The sequence below is a fragment of the Sinocyclocheilus anshuiensis genome, unplaced genomic scaffold (genome assembly GCF_001515605.1).
Source record: "Sinocyclocheilus anshuiensis isolate Anshui unplaced genomic scaffold, SAMN03320099.WGS_v1.1 scaffold838, whole genome shotgun sequence".
Lineage (NCBI taxonomy): Eukaryota > Metazoa > Chordata > Actinopteri > Cypriniformes > Cyprinidae > Sinocyclocheilus > Sinocyclocheilus anshuiensis.
The window spans coordinates 280748-295237 of NW_015539915.1; the positions used below are offsets into that span (position 1 = coordinate 280748).

The 14490-nt window shown below is 34.2% G+C and overlaps 1 protein-coding gene across 2 annotated transcripts in view; it reads left to right on the top strand.

Moving 5' to 3' along the window:
- Positions 1-14490, top strand: part of LOC107686417 (spermatid perinuclear RNA-binding protein-like) — a 118704-nt gene that overhangs the window by 27138 nt on the left and 77076 nt on the right. The window lies entirely within an intron of this gene.

Below are 14490 nucleotides of genomic sequence, written 5' to 3' on the forward strand. Positions count from 1 at the left end.
TTCCTGATCCTGGTAGAGTAGACTACAATGCCGGCTGTTCTGACTCACAGACTGTAAGTAAGTTTTTTTTATATTAAACAATTTGCCACTGGCAATTCAAACGTGAGTTTTGAACAGTGTAGAGTAGGGCTTGTTTGTCATTTCTCCGATCACAAATGCAGACATGGTTTTATGTTTACGCGGTGCGATGCACAGCGTAAAAAGACAGGATATGTCATTATAATCCGTAATTATGTCCCCACTGGATGCAACAAATGCCTCGTTTATAATGGGTTTTTTGAGCCTTTTCTTTTAACAGTTTTACATTTCAGTTACTGTGCTCGTGACGAACAATTCATAGTGCTCTCTACTCCAGTCTTGTGATCTAACCAGATATCCGGTAGAAATTTACATGATTTAGAAACAGCACAAAACTCCAGCAAGATAAATTCCTTTTATGCAAAACCATTTATCTTTATTTACAGATCAAGTATAACATTAGAAACATTTAATCATCTTGGAGAGAGTTTCATCGTCTTGACTGTCATGACCGAATCTGACACACAGTTTGAATGCTGAATGGAGGATGACAAGACAGCCACTGCGGAGAGAAGAGTTTTTGAACTTGACTTAAATATTCATCTGTACCTCACATTAAACTATGGATAGCCCGGGGTCGTCACATGTGCTTGCCGCTCCTTCATCAGATCCGCCGGCTGCTCCGTTCTCAACCCCGCCGCCTCTGCTCACTCTAGCCCGGCCTCAGCTCACGCTAAGCCGGGGCTTCCGCTCACGCTAGTCAAAAAGGCGGGGCATAAAGGAGAAACAATAATGTACAGTATGTGGAAAATAATGTGTTTTTTAACTTTAAACCGCATAAACACATTTCATTACACCAAATACACAAAATAATGTTCTTTTTAGCAGCATCATATGACTCCTTTAATAATAACACAGAATAGTATACGCACTATATAGGATTTGGATCGGTCTCGTCTGACCGATACCCCGATCCAGCAGAAAATGCCAGTATCGGAGCGATACCGATACTGAATATCGGATCGGCGCACCCCTATCTAATAATGTCACCATAATTAAGATATTTTACATTTGTGTGTGCCAAATAAATATAAATGTTGTTGTGAACTTATTTTCAAACTAACAGCAGCATTTATTTGGAACAAAAATGATGAGGAACTTCAACTGATGCATTTACGCAAACTACATTTAAAAGTAAATACCTAGTTGAAAAAGTAGTTCGTAACAATACAAGTTAGTAACAAAATATACCCTGAAAAAAAAATTAGCTATATGATCAAGTCATGGCAACATGTTTTTTCCATTACTCATCAACTCATGAAAATAATTTCACCAATTTCAGCTTCATTTTTTAAGTTATACGAGATTCAGCCTGATTTTTTTTTTAAGTCAGTTTAATATAATTTAAATTGTACTTAAATTAATTTGATTATATTTTATTTTTTAAAAGAGTGCCATTATGCCCTTTTTTGAAGTCTTGATTTCTTGAAGTCGTTTTTGCTGTACTAGAATAGATTTTAGAATAGAAAACTTACTTGTTAGAATTGAATAAACAATAATGAAGTTCTTTTATAATGAGAGTATATTGAAATATTTGAAAATAACTATAAATCAACTATAAATCAATCACTGTTTTTTTTTTTTCAAACGGATGCAGTGGCAACCTTAACATTTTATTTGTAGATTTAACATTTTTAGATGGTCTTAAGCAAAAGAGTTGTAGAAATTCTTAAAATCTTTAGAGCTCCTTGTGTTTAAGTTTTCATAATCTGTTTGAAAAAAAAAAACATTGCACATTATTAAATAAATCTGTTTATATAAAATTATTCAGTTCACAACAAGTGACATGTTTGTGTCATTACGTGTCATTTTTATTTGTGTAAGCTATAGTTCTGACCTTTAAATCAAAGCATACTCATTATTTTATGACATTGATTACTGCTTTAATCAGAAACACATCTTAATGTTATTTTTGTACTTTACTTTCATTTTCTTACGAATAGGCCAACAGCGGCCCCTAAGTAAATAAAACATAATTTTTCATATCGGGCCGTTTACATTTTAAACCATTATCGGCCAATTCTGATAACATTCCGATAATATCATGCATCCCTAATTGCAGCACCTCTCCTCCCAGTCTGTCTCAAATGACCTGTTTAGTTTCTGTTTCCATGAAACCCCTCCTTACGAAACAAGAAATGTGCTCTGATTGGTTAGTGTTCCGGAAATGACACGCCTCCTACCATTACCGCGAGTTTAAATATTAACGATGGTGGCAATTTTGCCATACCAATTCAAGCTGGATTCTTCGTCTTCTCTAGTGCAACTCAACCAGGCCTCACCAATGGGCAGGAATTATTTAAATGAGTGAATTTGTGATGTCACAATATCCGGAAGAAGTGCGTTGTAGTCTGAAGAAGCCGTTGCCGTTGTAGTTCTTGAAAAGTGTTTTCTGTTAAAGAGAATATATTTGACTCAATTTTGGATTTTAAAATCGTAGCTTTCTAAGTTACAGGCATTGGTACAGCGATGCAGCGTGTCTGTTAATTCCAGGACACAATGAAACAGATTTCACGATTTCCATTAACACTGTCGGTCGCACTCCATAAACCTCGAGATGAGCTCAGCTTCTCATGGATTTCTGATGGAATGAGGTGGCATTGACCGAGTCATCCTCTGCTTATTAGCGAGTTCACAGCTGTTTCCTGTTGTGCCGGTAAAGCGGAGCGGTTAGGAGACGGCAGCTGCGTTAAAAACAAGAGGGGTGATAACACAAACTCTTAACACTCGGGAGTGGGAGGGAGCCAGTCTCCATGGTAACTGCAGGAGTAAAATAATTGGGCATGATAATAAGAAGTTGATTGTGTGAAAAGTGATGTACGAAAGAGGGGCTTTTCTTCCCCCTTTTCTCCTGCTTTGTTCCTAACTCTAGCTTTCTTTGAGCAATTCATATCTAGATGTGCAACGTTTTTGTTTTTTACAGGTGAAAAACTTCAAGATCACAGATGTGTCCTACATGACTGGATTAACCGCTATAATCTGTACGGCCTAAACCCTCACTAGTTTCTATTGCATCACTTTTTAATTTGGTAATTTTACTTTATTTCAGTAGTCAATTCTCATAATATTCATAATTTTGCCCTCCCGCCCCTTTTTTTTCTGCCTGACTTGCATGTGTGTGTTAAACCTGTGTACGATTTCATTGGCATGCAATGCAGGATGAGAGAACATGCAAAGGTAAATATTTTGGCTCTTGGGCAAATGAGAGCCAGATGCCAAGTGTTGGCTTGTTTAATGGATGGCTGAAGCTGGAATGGCCCTCTTTTGAGCTCTATATTAAGCAGGGGGCCGTGTTTTTAAACGGTGAACAGAGAGCTCTTTGTGACCCATTCAGACGGGGTGTCTATCGAAGGTCCACTGTTGCTGTTCAGGCCAGACTTGAGTAGCTGGTGTTTAAACTCTCACGATAATAAGAAGTTGATGTGAATGAACTAGCTGAATGAACTTCCTCATCTTTAGGACAATGCAAAGCTTAAAAAGGGATAATTCATCAAAAAATGAAGTTATGTTTTGTCACATGCATTGTAACCCCTTGAAGTGACAGTTCTGACATCTTGAACACTTGTAATGGAAAAATGGAAAATTACAAGTTTTAATTTTGTTTCTTGATACTTTCACATAATTCCAAATTTTGAATTTAATTTATTATTAAAACAATTTAGTGACTTTACAATCACTTTTTTTCACATCAAATCATTTCAAATCACATCAAATCATGATTTTTATTTTATTTTTTAACCTTGACTCTAGGGCTGTCACTAATGATTATTTTGGTAATCGAGTAATCGGTCGATTATTCTCACAATTAATCGAGTAATTGGAAAATTTATTGTGGTTATAAAAATAGACTTAAGCGAACAATAGACTTTAAAATGACTTAAAATACGCATATAATAGCAATGAGGCAATAATAATTGGGTCAAATAAAATCAAGCGCAAGAAATCTTATGGTTGTATTGAACAGAACAGTTAAAATACATAATGTAATAAAACAATATAATCATAACTTTTGTACATTGTTGTGCATCAAATTTACAGAAGTGCATTATGTGTTGCTAACAATGAACAGTAGTTTATGTAGGGATGTAACGATTACTGGTTTGACGATAAATCATGATACCCCACGGTTAGTATTACAGTTTCATATTTTAATTATCACTATAACCGTATTCTATTACCGCGATTTGAACAACTGAGGATAAATAAATACTGTCCAGCGCATAAAATGTTTTAAGTAACAGTCTCACGTGTGCACAGCAGCAGAGTGGTTTAATTTTGTGTGAAAACATGGAGGAAAAGCTGGGAGGTTTTAAAGAGTGCTAAGGGAATTGTACAAATGAATATATGGATGAATTAATTATATGAATGTACCTCTCTCAGTTTTTGTCTGCCCAAAAAATGGACCGAATTGGCATGCCCTGCTGTAAATTGACCGGTTGATGAAAAACAAGCTTATGTGGATACACATTTAAACAATTCAGAAAAGGTATCTAGAATTATTTATGGAGCAGATAAAATTCATATAATCATTTATTAATCAATTATCATTTTGAATTGACCATTTTCTTTATTTAAAAGCTCAAATGTGAAGTTTACCATTTATGAAACTTTTTCAAAGCTTTATTTGAACATTTACATTAGATATTTGAACATGCTATGCTATTAGATAAAATGCTGTCAGTCATGTTGTCATTTAAAATCCGGACATCATTGGCAATGTTATTGTTTTAGTGATTATGCAAACAAAAACTCATTTTATTTGTTGTTTGTTGATTTTAAATGTAAAACTCGGTTAAAACGATTTGTGTGTCAGTACTTTTTGGACATCCAGCACATTTTAACAATACCATGATAATACTGATAACCGTGATAATTTTGGTCACTATAATCGTGATAAGAAGTTTTCATACCATTACATTCCTAATTACATGCATTTAGTAGCATATATTAATCTAGGCTAATGTTAATTTCGTATACTAGGCATTTTTAATATTTCATGTTTATGTGAACATTGTTTTATGCATAAAGTTGAATTAACAATAATTATATAGTATACAGTAAATGGATTTGCATAAATGATGTATATTTTGTGTATTGTATATTTATATAATAACTTCATTAATGAACTATTTTTTGTACATTGTTAGTTCATAATACATAATGCATTAATGAATAAAATCTGTTGGAAAATGGGGAGCTCCTTACAATAAGGTCCCATTAATTTAACATTAGTTAATGTATTAACTAACATTACCAAAAAGTAGCAATACATTTGTTACAGTATTTATAAATATTACTAGTTAATAATAATACTTTTTTGTTTTTGTTTTGTGTTCATGTTAACTTGGGTCTATTAAATAATATTAACAGATACAACTTTTTTTTAATAGTGTATTAATAAATGTTGCAATGTTTTTTAATCTAATAATTAAACTAATAATAATTAGGTTTCCAGAAAGAAACTTTCCAAAAATCCCTGGAATATAAAAAAAAAAATCCTGGAAAGTTTCCAACATTTCTGGAATGTTTCCGAAATTTACTGGAAATGTTCCACCTTTTTGCAACCCTAATAATAATTAATATAGTTTAATAAATGGAATCTTATTGTAAAGTGTTACATTTTCATTTCGTTTTATATTTTTCAAAAAACATCATGACATTACATTAAAAAACAGACAATACTATATTATGTAGTATATAAAAAAATATTATTTTTCTAGGAAAAAAAGAAATATTTTATTATTATTATTATTATTATTTTAATGATATTGGTCACCCCCACTTCACATTTTCCCTGGAAAAATCATGAATGAATACTGTACATGCCTGCCACACTAAAAGTTAAAGGCAGTTACATCATTCAGCAAGATAAGAGGTTTATTACAGACTGAAAACTGTCTTCAGAGCAGCTACTGTTAAACACTTCCACCCTTTTGGCGCACTTCACCAAATTGTTACCTTCAGTAACCAGCGTTACTATACTACTCAAACAGTGTTGTGGCTGAGCCAGGGTGAAAAGTCCCGATCTGCCAGATAAAACATACTGTTGAGGATTATTTTCCTCTCGGGCAGGGAGAGATCTGGCTCTTTGCTATAATAGCTTTGCTAAGCCATTGTCTGCGGGAGTCGGGGCTAACAATCCTGCTTTGGCAGTGGAGAGTACCACCTTATTGCTCAAACAGGGCTGGAACGCTCTGCGCGAGATCTCTGCAGGACACGTCTGGTCTCATGGAAGGCGCTTGGAACCTGGTGAGAAGCTGTATTTGTTGAATGGCAGAGGAGAATGGTTTCATCATTCGCGAGTTAGCGAGCTTTTCACATCAGAGGCCAGCGGCACGACTCCGACCTTTTGTAGGCGGACCACAATAAACGCGCAGGTGCATGTATGACTACGCCCGTCTGAATCCTCGCTTCAACACTGCTGAAACTCGCTGCTATATTTAGCACAAGAAATGCAGTTTAGAAACACCGGTTTTTAATGGTTGCTGTGTTAAAAAAGATACACTGTAAAAATAATCTGTGAAATTTAGAGTAAAAGGGAAGCTGTGGTTGCCATAACTTTAAAGGGGTCATATGATGCTGCTAAAAAGAACATTATTTTGTGTATTTGGTGTAATGAAATGTGTTTATGTGGTTTAAGGTAAAAAAAAAACATGCACCAAGAGCTTGTAACACTCCAAAGAGAAAGGAACAATTGAAATCGCATCATATGACCCCTTTAAAGTAGCCTAAATATGGTCGATTTGGCTTAAATTTAAAGTAAAAAATATATTTCATTAACTGATATAATGTTTATATAAATTAATATATTGAAGAAAGATGGCAGCAGCATTATTTTTGCAAAGAGATTGGTAGGTCTGTTAGTAAAATCTGTTGATTTAAGCAATCTTTGCATTATATACCAGTGGTGACAGTTCAAAAATGGGGAAAAATTACTTTTTTCAAGGTTTTCCCCCTTTCCCAAAGTTTGCATGTAACTCAGAAAGTATTTAAAAAAAGATTTTTAGATTTTGGTCCTTAACACACTTCTTTTATTGGTATCTTCATTTTATGACCCTGTATGGTTCAGTTCCAGAGATATTGGGATCTCAGTGTGGTTCCAAGAGTAAACTGTACACATTTTCAGTGGTCAAAAGCCAAATGTGGGCCATTTTGCATCCCTCTGATACTTTTTGCTTTTAAAGAGGAATGTCTGAAAAACAAAATGAATCTTCTTTGCTTCTATTAACACAGTTGCATAAAACAGATCTGTCTGCATGCCATAAGTATTCCTTTTCAAAAGTCTGCATATGCTTGTAACTCAAAGTATTAAAGATATCTCAATACAATTTTAGGTTTTGGTTCTTAAACATTTCTTGAGGTATGTTAATTTTAAGACCCTGTATGTTCATTTCCAGAGATATGGGTGCTTCAGTGGATGCTTTTAAGTGAAAATTGTCATTTTAACCCCACTCTACAAAATTACTCTGTAAATATACGTCCATGACATTTAATGTTTTGGCTTTCTTCTTTAGAAAAAATATCAAAATCAAAATTTTTAGGCATGGACTTCTGGTAAGTTCACAATGAATGATCCTTCTGCCCTCCAAAACAATTTTGGCCAAAAGTTCTCCGGAAAATTTCTCCGAAAATTTACTGTTTTGGTCAAATATTTTCGGTTCAGTCAAAATTTCATTGCATCACTATGAAAATGCAGCACATTTGTGTTACAAAAAAGAACACAAACACAAAGCTGAGCTTCCAAAGACAGAAGTGATTTTGTTCATGTGCTGGCAATGGCATGGAGTATTTTTAGGCCTTACTCTCTTTTTCATCTTTTTTATGTTTTATCACTTGTGCTTATCCCTCTGTCTGTGTTCAGATGCAGTCGCTCACTCTCTGAGGAGAACATCTGGATGTCTAAGCCTGGCACTGTTAATTAGAGCTCTCTGCAGTCACTCACTCCGTTCACACTGAAGTATTTATGGGTTTTCACGGTCATTTGAATGAACACAGAAAATAATCTGTTCAGTCGAATTCATAAACACATTAAAATTCTGCAAAGGCAGAAATTAAACAAATCTTGGCCAAAAATGAATATGCGATTGTGTTCTTTGCACGACTGTTGTAGCGTGTCCAAAATTTTGTTGGCGTTAATGTTTACTAGTCTTTGTTTTTGAATCCACACATCACAGATTTCGTACTAATGGAGGAATCATAAAACATAAAACCCATCAAAACTTGTCATATTTCCGAATCCAAAGAAAGAAACCAATTATATTTTGATTAAAGGAAATCATTCTTATTTTTAGGAAGCTTACGTTTTTTTTTAGATACAATTCGCATGACATGCAAGCAGATTTCACTGCAGTTCTTATTACCATAATGCAAAAGAAACAAATGGAATATTTTCTGTACTGCTTTTAATTTCATATCAACAGATATGCTTTTGCTTCTGCTTTAACTGCCTCCAAGAATTCAAGCAATAAGGACAGTTGACTAAAAACTGCTTACAGACGTGTTGTGGAAAGGAATTTAGATGTTAATTTTCTGCTGAATTATTTTATTTCAACATTTTATGGCAAGTCCTTTTAAATTCCTCTATAAAACATGTTAAATAATGCTGAAGGGACAGCATTTCCTGAAAGCTAAAGGCCACTGGTACTTCATAATAATGGCATCCCTGACCTTTACAGCTGCTGACAACAGAAAACTAGGGTTCGGCCTGCAGATTCTTCTTGATATGCTTCTAAGTGAGTAGCAGTCAGTCTGGTTTGTCAATTGGCATTCAATGGTGGAAACTCATTCTTTGGAATGATGAAGTTTTCATTTTTCATACAAAGCTCTGACACAACACGTTCAGAAGGGCGTTGGCCTTTTTTCAGGAAGAGCGTTATCTGACAAGGAAAAAGTTTGTCCTGAAAAAGCTGTCATGAGCCGGAAAACCATCAGAGGACTGTATAGTTTAGATTTTCCGTCCGTGCCGTTTTATAATTCGGGGCTTTGTGGCTCAATGGCAGAAGATGCCGTTTATATGATATCTGATCGCGGAGCTCAAGTAGGCATCTGTAGATTACATCGGCCTTTACCAATTAAAATTTCTAGCACAGACAGCGTCTGCTTGACATGTATCGCACAGTGGAGCTATTCTCATCTGGAAAGCGACCTTTTCTCCAGCATTGAGAATGGAGCGCTGTGTGGGAGACGTTGTCTGAGAGTACTAATTGAATTTCACTTTCTGTCATCACCACACGCTCCTCTTTACTGACGATCCCGCTTGGCTCATCGCATATGTGTGGAGTTAGACGCGGGAATAGCACTCCACATTGTGACAAATATATAGACCTCATTTTGAGCAGAGTGCTTGAGATGTTGGCATTGCTTTCATACCTTCAGAGATTATTTATTATCAAAACTTTATTTGGAAACTTGATTGGATTTCGTAATCTGTTCTGCATCCAGGACAAGGGTGCTTGACTAGTTGTCCAAAAAAGGACACAAGTCCTTGTGTTAAAAACACAAGTTAGAATAATATTCAGAATTATATTTACTTCTTAACGTATTATTTTTTTTTAATAATAATATAAAAATGTAATAGTTACTTTAGTATAAAGAAATATTTTTTGATTAAATTTAGTTTATAGTTTATAAAATAAATATTTATATAAATAAATAATAGTTTATAACAACCCAAATATTTGTTGATTTTGTTTTTGTATAGTTATTCATAAAGCACGACAAGCAAAATGTGCCTGTGTTGTTTGTTTTTAATTTCTTTTTGCTCTTCTATGCTTCCTTCCTTCCTTTGCTTTATTTCTTTTTCTTTCTCTTTCATGCATTTTACTGTCTCCTTTCATTTTTTCCTGTCTCCTTACATTTTTAACTTTTTTCAAGTGTTTTTAGGATTTTATTTTTATTAAATTTTAGGATTTTTATATTTCTTTACTAATTAAGTGTTTAATTAATTTAGAAAGGAATCTGCACTGACAGCATGTTATTTATGAAATAAATGTTACAAATAGTTTTTTTATTTGTTGAGAAATAACCAAAATACTACTTTATTTAGTAGTTTTTCCACATAATTATTCATAAAATGTGGCAAGCAAAAATGTGCTGTTATTTTGTTTTTAATTTCTCTTTCAGTATCATATGCTTTTTCTTCCTTTCTTGCTTCCTTTTTTTGATTTTTATGTTGTTCTTTTCCTGTCTGTCTTTCTTCCTTAAATAGTTTTTTTTTTTTTTAATGTTTTTAGGATTTCATTTTTTCTAAAACTCTGTATATTTTTTATATTTAAATTTTTATTAGTATTAAGAAGTGTTTTCAAATTAATTTAGACAGAATTGTAGCACGCTGACAGTACGTATTTATTCATAGGGTGACAAGGAAGGCTTTTTTGTTATTAATTTCTTGTTTTATGTTTTTTTTTAAAGCTTGATTAGTTTGTAATCTTGACAGAAAGCAATTGAAATAAATGGCCATGGCCTTCATCTTCATGAGGAGCCATTATTCACTTCTGTCTTCACATTTGCTTTGCTGGATAATTGAGTGTGCAGCACTTTGTATGATAGCAGCTCACGTAAGAGTGTGATTATTGATGTTTGAATTAAGGCTCTGTGCATTGATCACACTTCTGCTAATGCCTCTATTTTAGTGCAGCTTGATCAATGTGGCACTATAGGACTTGTTGTTGAAACACATCAATACAGTCTTCCAGAACAACTGTGCGGTGCTTCCATATATCTTCACAGTATTTAGTCATAAACGCTGTTTTCATTGTATTTCTTGTGTCTCATTAGGTCTTCTGCAGCTCACTGTAATATTGATGCTATTGAAGAAGTCTGACTTCCAGCTATAAAATACACAGACGTTTCATTTCTGACCTTTTTTTCTCTTCTTTATTTTTATTTTTTGTCTGTGATACTTCCTTCTTTCCTGTCCTTCTTTTTTCCTTTTTTTCCTTTGCTTTCTTCCATTCCTCTTATTAACCCTTTCCCTTCCTCCCTTCCTTCCTTCCTTTTCTTCTATCTTTACTTTTTTCTTGATTTCTATGTCTGTTATGCTTCCTTCCTGTCCTTCTTTTTCCTTTGTTGCTTTCTTTCTTACTGTATTTGCGTTTTATGCTTCTTTCCATTCCTATTATTCACCCTTTCTTCCTGTTGCTTCTTTTTCTGTGTCTTATGTTCCCTTTCCTTTCCTTTCCTTTTTTCTTTTTCTTTCTTTTCCTATCATATTCTTTTCCTTTTCTTTTTCCTTTCCTTTCCTTTCCCCTCCCCTCCCCTCCCAGGGGAGACTTTATAACAGTCTTTTTGCTGTTATACATTTTTTGTTCATTCATTTTTTTATTCTTTCTTTCTTGTTCCTTTTTTGTCTCTTTTGTTTCCTTTTTTTTTTTGGTTATTCCTTCATTGCATTCCTTGTTTATAGTTTTCTCTTCTCCTTGCTTCCTAATTTCCCTGGCTTTCCTCTTAGCCTTTTTTATTCCCACTGTTAACTTTGTGACCTAAATGCTCCCTCTTTCCTGTCCATGGATAAAAAGTCGCTGTATGGCTCATGAACGCAGATACTGGCAGATTCATTTTTCAATTGGAAAGATTAGAGATGCCCCATTGTCACCCGTCTCCCGGCAAAAACAATTTTCTGCGCCTTATTTATCATCACACAATCAGGCCTGCTGCAATGATACTGAAGCGCAGAGAGCTGCACCACTACCAGTTCAGTCTTGGCAAGATGCCCATCGACGGAGGTGGAGCATGAAACACACGGTCGGTCAGTTTCAAGAGTGCTCAGACGCAGCGGTTGAGTGCCCACTAGAGACTGAATTATCATTTTGGAATTGGAGGGAAAGAGCTGGTGTTTAACAGAGATTGTTTTCATCCATTGTGCTTCCAGGACTAATAAATGGTAGACCTAGAGCTGCTTTCATAGTCACTTTCCTCACCTGATCCTTGACTCATGCATTGTCAGGAACTGCTCGCTGACCGTTTCCATCAGGCCCGTTAAAATTATTACATAATTGCCTTATCTCAGCTATTTGACTGATTACTGTGCACTTTAAATTCCAGACACATGTTGCTGTTTCAGATAAGGGCTTTTAAATGAGTGTCTTTATTTACTGTTTTAATATTTTAAAAGGCCTAATATTTTTCTAGATATGTTTATCATTTGACCTGACCCTCTGGAATATTTTTCAAAGCCTCAAAAAAAAACAAACATTCATTTAATTTCTTTTAAATTCTATATGAACTAAAAGGCTTGCATAGAAAATGACATGAACGAGACTTCAAAGTTTTCAAGAAAACTGACTGCAATATTTTTTGAACGAATAGTTCTTTTTGTAAATAATTAATAATTGTAGAATGATTGGAGAGATTTTTTGGAGAGTATGTCCTCACTAAATGAGGACATAAATACATGAACATCTCCAGAACTGCTCTGATGAGAGTCACTTCATGAGCATTTCACAGCCAACCCGTCAAAAGATAAATTAAATTAACGTTTTATGTTATCATTTGATTACCAGAAAAATTGAAGTACATAACACAGAATTTCTGGAAAAAAAATAAATGTTTCACAGGGTCCTATTATTAGTTGATTCTTAATTGAATTAAACCATTAAAATGGAATCCATAAAAATGAAAACAGAAAAAAAAGAGAAAAATAAAATGTATTTCATAGGGCCCTAAAATTATTTTTGTTAAACTTGTAATAAATTGCTGTTAACTTTAATTAGACAAGCTTTTTGAATAATAAAATTGAATTTAACCATTACAACAGAGTCCAGAAAAATTACATTAAATTAAAATACAATTTGGAAATTAAATAAAATAAAAAATTGGAAATAAAATCAAATACATTTTGGAAATAAAATACAATTTGGAAAAAAATATTTTTCACATTTCTCTTTCTTATTAATTCAAGCTCTTTCAACTATTACTATAAACACTACTATTATAAATAATATTATTTTAAATAAAATAAATATTTTACAGTTTGTCAAAATAAAATTTTGTAGGCTTTGCATACACATGCACCCCTCGAAAGCCTGAAATCACAGAGTCCCCACATATCAATTCCCAAATTAACCCCTGATGATAATCGCTGGCCAAAATGTCTTGATCATGACAGCGCTAGCTTTCCTTTGTTCATTACAGACATTCATAGAAGATGGAAATTTCCATGAAAAAAACACAAGGCAGCTGCTGAGAGATTTGATGAGATTAGAGAATAAAAGCAGTAAAGTGTTGGATTCACATTGCAAGTCCTGTTTTATTATAATGCCAGAGGCTGTATGTTGTGTGGTCTCGTCTGATGGCCAGTTAGACACATCAACTCTCTGCATCACGTGATTTAATTGAAAAATGATTGCTCGTTGAGGTGCGCTTGCTTCTGGTGACGGCACTACAGCAGCATGTTAGCGACCTTGCTTTTCTTGTTTTTCCTGCTTTTCTTTTCTTCCATCTCTAAATGTGGATCACAGAGCAGCAGTGCAGTGTGTGGTGGTCCAGTGGAAATGGACTTACCCTGTGACCAACAACACTGGATGGGGATTTCATGATGACGGCTGCGGTTATTGTTTACAGAGCTGGGAGTTAAGGTCGTGTCATTTCCTTCCCCGCAGCCGTGGAGTTAGTTGAGTGATCATCGGTAAACTGGTGCGTGATGCTGAGCTGCGCCTGTTATCTGTATTTCTCTCTCTCGGAGGCGGGTCAGAGATAAAGCGAGCATGGTGTTGTTGTTCTCCCGCCGGAGCCCGTTGAGGATGTAGATGTGTCAGCGGTGATTCACAGAGCACTGAGGTGATGGAGAAAAGCAGCCCACCTTGTGCGTCCAAACACTCCGAGCATTAAACGGTCACTGCTATTAACTCTCTCAGAGCCTCAACTGGATGTGCTAGTGTGATAATGGTTTGTGGTGCGAGTGTGACATGTGGCTTAGTACATTAAAACAAAGAAAACATCGTATACTGTTGCACAGACAGACAAATAAATAACTACACAGTTTACCATTCAAATGTTTGGGATCAGTAATATTGAATGTTTTTGAAAGTCTCTTATGCTTGTCAAGGCTGCATTTATTTATAATCATTTATAATAATAATTTAATTGTATAATAAATTATTTATAATAATAAATATTTTTACAATTTAAAAAACTTTTCTATGTGAATATATTGTAAAATGTAATTTATTTCTGTGTTGCAAAGCTGAATTTTCAGCATCATTACTCCAGGCTTCAGAGTCACACGATCCTTCGGAAATCATTCTAATATGCTGATTTGCTGCTCAAGATTATTTTATTACATTTTTTTTTTTAAAGAGATACTTTTTTGGATTTCTTGATGAACAGAAAGTTAGAAAAAACAGCATTTTAAAATATATATATATATATATTAATAAATAAACTTTAAATGAATTTAAATACTATAAATTTTAT